The 5,458-nt window shown below is 45.1% G+C and overlaps 1 non-coding gene across 1 annotated transcript; it reads left to right on the forward strand.

Moving 5' to 3' along the window:
- The first annotated feature begins 3,643 nt into the window (after positions 1-3,643).
- On the forward strand, positions 3,644-3,736 carry TRNAY-GUA (transfer RNA tyrosine (anticodon GUA)). The gene is made up of 2 exons: positions 3,644-3,680; positions 3,701-3,736. It is a non-coding gene; the product is annotated as a tRNA-Tyr (tRNA).
- Positions 3,737-5,458: the final 1,722 nt, after the last annotated feature.

The following is a 5,458-nucleotide window of genomic DNA, read 5'->3' on the forward strand; positions in this document are numbered from 1 at the left end:
CCACAACGTGGATGGATCCAGGTGCTTCGCAGACTTCCAAACTCCTTTTGTGAAAACATTTAGATACGTCGACAGGAGTCGCATCGCAACAAGAATTCTGCGAGGAAGCTCTGCTTTTTTTTTAAATTTCATCGTGGTTGGAAAGAAAAATGAAAAAAAAAATCTGCGTTTCTTCCAAAATTTTCAATGTTTCTTTTCTTTTTTTCAGCCGCTTACATCTCTACTTACCTCACTCCCTGCTTCGTATGCTACAGTTGCCGTTTCGCGGCAAGTGCAGCTCATCCAACCGTAACCTTCACCAGGAAGCGCTTGCGATGAATGCTATTTGCGCAGGCCAGCATTAAGGGTCTCCTTTTTTTTATTCTCCTGCAAGGCCGGCGCCGCTGCGGAGGCGAGCGCCATTGGTGGTGCTGCAACGAACCCAGCAGCGCACGCGGCGCGCGCCTCCCGCTGTAAATGGTTCAGTTTTTGCCCACGAGCATAACGAATAGATTGGCCGAGCCCCTTTCATCAATCAGTTCAGCTTATCAGGGCTGATCAGGTTCAGGTAGGGGTCTTCGCAGTAATTACCGCCTCCACGAGGGTGGCAGTTGTCGCCTCCAAGTGATCTTTTTTTGCACGTCACAGTCTATGTCGGGCCTCGTCGCTGTCTGGGCGCGCGCTGATGAAAGGATGGCCCATCGAAAACGTCCAAGAAATAGTCATCGCCGTATTGAGACGTAATAAGTCCCCTTGATATTTGCGGCTAAAATTGGGGTCATCGTCACGCACATTGTTCTTTATATTAAGCGCATAGTGCAGTAAGTCCTTCATAAAGCAGAGCTAGTGATACTGGGATCCAACGTGGGTAGTTTTTTTAAATTTTATTTTTAACTACACAATGTATCTGAACGTCAGTCTGAGTGGTTCCCGAGTACGAAGATCGCTTCAAGTACAACGAAAGTCAGTAGAGAGAGACAGAGGAAAGAGGAAAGACAGGGAGGTTAACCAGAGGTGAAGATCCAGTTTGCTACCCTACGCTGGGGAGAGAGGGGAGGGGGAGGTAAAGTGATAACAAAGCACAGATAAAGAAAAAAAGGAGCATTGACATACAATCACAGTGGTCGCTGTCACCGCATATTGTCACCGCACAGCACAGCAGCACTTGCAGCACTATAAACATCTGTTCGGCTACATCCGCTTGTCCAATTCTGTTACCTTTAAAAACTGCAACAGTGCCCTCGTCACCCTCCGATGCGATGGCCTTGTGATGGCGGCATTTTAAAATAAGTTCCTCTGTTAGAGGTGTTCGGTGAAAGCGTGCTATCGCGATTGTGAGAGATCGACTCTGTAAATTGTTGCGAGGACAGTCACAGAGAAGGTGTTGAGTAGTCTCCTCGTTACCACAGTCATCACACGAGGCGTCGTCGGCCCATCCGATTCGGTATGCAAAAGACTTGGGGAACGCCACCTCTAGCCATATTCGACAAAGCAGTGCAGCTTTGCGACGGCAGAGCCCAGCTGGAAGGCAAAGGCGTAGAGAAGAGTCTAGGTTGTGCAGCCGGTTGTTTCGAAAACTTGCTGCATTCCACAAGGAGAACGTGATATCACGGCTGAGAATTCGAAGCTTTCTAGCGGCATCTGTCCTTGATAATGGTATCGGCTCCTCTTCGTCGCCTTGAAGGGCCGACCGAGCACCGTTATCGGCATGTTCGTTCCCTATGACGCCGCAGTGACTTGGAAGCCACTGAAATGTCACACGGTGTCCTTTCTCAGTCAAGGTACGGATTAGTTCTCTAATCTCGAATACCAGCTGTTCGTGTGGTCCACGTCGCAGGGCTGATAGCAAAGACTGCAGTGCTGCCTTCGTGTCACTGAATATTGACCATCTTCGAGGTTGTTCTTGGCTGACGAGACGAAGTGCCGCGCGAAGAGCTGAAAGTTCCGCAGCCATCGCTGTCGTTGGGTGACATGTCTTGAAACTGATGGTGGTGGCTGTAGCTGAGAAAACCACGGCTCCAGAAGAACACTGGAGAGTTGCCGATCCATCAGTATAAATATGTACGTGATCGGCGTACCTCTCGTGCAAAAGGAGGACAGTTAGTTGTTTAAGAGCAGGTGATGACAGCTCAGATTTTTTCCTGATTCCTGGTATGGTGAGGTGCACTGTAGGTCGAGCCAAACACCATGTAGGAATCGATGGCTCAGTTGCGGGGTTGAAGCGTGATGTAAGGTAGGTGTAATAATCCGAAATCGTAGTGCAAAATGATGCCGGTGCCTTTCTGGCGGTAGTGCTGCCAGATGGTGAGAACGGGGACGGGCAAAGTGCCTAATGTGCACTCTCAACACTTTCAGCGCAATGTGTGTTTGTATGGGTTGGTCCCGGGCGATCGCAATAGTCGCTACTGTCGATGTGCATTTTGGCAAACCAAGACAAACCCCGAGAGCCCGAGCTTGAATAGCCTGTAGAGCAGGAAGATTTGTTTGGCAAGCGTTGGTCCGTACGGGCAAACTGTATCTCAAGAAGCCCAGAAAAAGAGCCCTGTACAATTCCAACATTGCATGCACTGACATTCTCCAAGTCTTTCCGCACACAAACTTGAAAAGATGGAAAACTGCTGTCAGACGCTCTTTCAAGTAAGTCATGTACAGGCTCCATGAGGGATCTCTATCAATGATTATGCCAAGAAATCTGAGTCTTCTGATAAGAAATTATCTAGCCATTTATTGAGATGGCGTAGGGTGTCATTGGTTTGCGAGTGAATGCCATCAGTGTACATTTGCCTGACGAAATTTCAAGGCCTTGGTTGCGGAGGTATATAGCTATCAAAGTAGCAGCTTTTTGAAGTCTTGCACGTAGCTGAGGACGTGTCACACCTGAAGTCCATATACATATGTCGTCTGCGTACATGGATATCTTGATCGCTGCTAGCAGATGATCAACGAGAGCAATGAGTGTGAGGTTGAATAGGGTAGGGCTTAGTACACCGCCTTGAGGAACAACACGGTAGGTACGAAAGTCGGTAGAATTCTGTATTGCTAGGTATCATCTATAAAGTACCCGAACAGCAAATTTCTTCATTCTACAGTTGTAATTTGCAACTTTAAGATCCAGCTGCAAAGTTCTTCCATTGTCCACTTTCATTTTCTATTATCATTTGTGCATTTATAAAAACAGAAACAACAACAACAAAAATTAATCAAAGTGAGGAAAGCTTAAAATAAATTATTTGTTGGCTTCACATGATTGACACTAAGAAAATAAGCGATAAGAAGAGAAGAAACGAAATAACGTTGCAACAACAATTACAGCCAATATACGTCAAATACTAATGTGTTCCTTGCAAACGCGCCTAGAGAGCTTAAACGTATAGGGCTTGCGTCTTCACGGCTTTAATAGACATTTCTTTTTCAATAGACGTCTCAGCATTGTTATATTTCTTTTGTTGCACTGATTTATCTTCACACCTCAATATTTAAGTGATTAAGTGCACTTGTGAAGAAGAATTTGGCGTACGGGGAAAAAGCGCGTTGCAGCCCGGCGCTTCAAGGAGAGAGCGGTGAGAGGAAACCGGACGGCGCCAGTAGAAACTAGGTTGCGGCTCTTTCCTGCTACAGGCGTTCGTGTCCGTCAAATGGGTCTTTCGAAAAGGTGTTTTCCGTGCCGTCGATAGCTCAGTTGGTAGAGCGGTGGACTGTAGAAGTCTCGCACAACGCTGTCATCCATAGGTCGCTGGTTCGAATCCGGCTCGACGGACGTCCTTTTTTTTTTCTTTTCCGTACGCGGTCTCATTTAGATGCACACATGCACGCACGCGCGCACGCACACACACAAAATGAGCAGAGGAAGTCGAAATCTTAAATTTGAATTATGTCTCAGAAGTAGAGAATGCTGGGCGAAGTGGTATTCCATACTGAAGAATAATAGCGCAGCACACAAAGTACTAGAAAGAACAACGACACGAGCGGAGACTAACGTTGTTGACTACAGTGACGCATACCCACAGTGAGGGATTGACCATGAATCGGGTATATATATATATATATATATATATATATAAACAAGGGAATTAACAATTTGAACGTTGAAACATAGTAAAAATTTTTTGAGACGAAGAAATACAATCAGAAAAAAACCATGAATAATAATAGCAATACTAATAATAAACAACCAAATAAATAAAATAAACTATCGTGGGGAAGGGGGAGGATCAGTCTAGCATGGTAATTTATAAGATTCAATCAGGTAATTTTGGATTGCCAAGCAAACATCCGTGTGGCTAAACCCGATAAGAGAGGCTCCCAAGGATAGGATCACAGGCACAAATAAAACTAGGCCAATATTGCGAAGCGGAATTTCCAGTAGTCATTTTCTCATAAGAGAAAAACGTCTGCAAGACAACAAGAAATGGTCTATTGTCTCCGCTTCGCCACACAGTGGGCATAATTTTGAGGGGACCAGACCAGACCTATGTAGATAGAAGTTGAACGTAGGTGTACGGCAGCGCAGCCTTGTGGTGGACACTTCAATAACATATTATTATCTGCACCCGTGTCCAGCATCTTTCTTGTGTCGGTTGTGTGTTGCACTATTCTTCGTCATTGTCTTTATCGCGGAATTGTTTTTTGAAATTAATTTGAATTTTGGTTGAATTTGGCTTCGTTTTGAATTAGATATTCAAGACCGGTCACCGGTTGAAAATGTTAACGCGCAATAAGATTTCACATGTCGACAAATTTGTCCAACGTCTCTAGGCTCGATAAATAATTTATATACTTACAATGGTTGCTCATATCGCGACACTATGCTGCTAAAAGAAATTGAAGGCTTTTGCACTCTCTTCCGATTATTTGCTGTGGCTTAGAAAGCTTTGAGTGTGTAAGCGAGCATGAGAGGTGCTGCAATGTTCATTGGCCCACCTTCGCTCCTTGAACCATCACTATAAAGCTTTCATCTTTCGTTTCCAGACGGTGATATAGAAAGTGCGAATTGATGAAGGTTCTAACTAGAAAAAATTTCACTAAGATTAATGGGTCAGCAGTGAGGTCTCGGTTTTATTGACGGTACGGAAATGACCAATTTTTATTAAAAGCCCCTGCTAGATAGATGAGCATTGCCATGAATGACCATCGTATAAGTTAGGAAAATCGTGTATACATTGCGGGTGAGAACTCGTAAGCGACCTTTTTCAATTTGTTTTCATTAGCATTTGAAGAAGCTGTCTTAAAAGATACGTGTCGACCAACGTACGATGTTTTGGTACCCGTATTTTCTGTGCCTAGACAAGGCGTAGTGTATTCCGCGGTCTTTAACCCGTTCTACGGCCGGGTGATGCCAAAGGTGATAAGATTTGCCCCCGCGAGCAAAACACAGCTGGTTCAAACCATCTGGAGCCGGCTGATAGTCGCGGCTTTGAGCGATCGATACATACTTAGGGGGCGAGTGATTATTGCACATTCTTTTTTTTTCAGGGGAGAG

This window comes from Dermacentor albipictus, chromosome 4, assembly GCF_038994185.2.
Source record: "Dermacentor albipictus isolate Rhodes 1998 colony chromosome 4, USDA_Dalb.pri_finalv2, whole genome shotgun sequence".
NCBI classification, from domain to species: Eukaryota; Metazoa; Arthropoda; class Arachnida; order Ixodida; family Ixodidae; genus Dermacentor; species Dermacentor albipictus.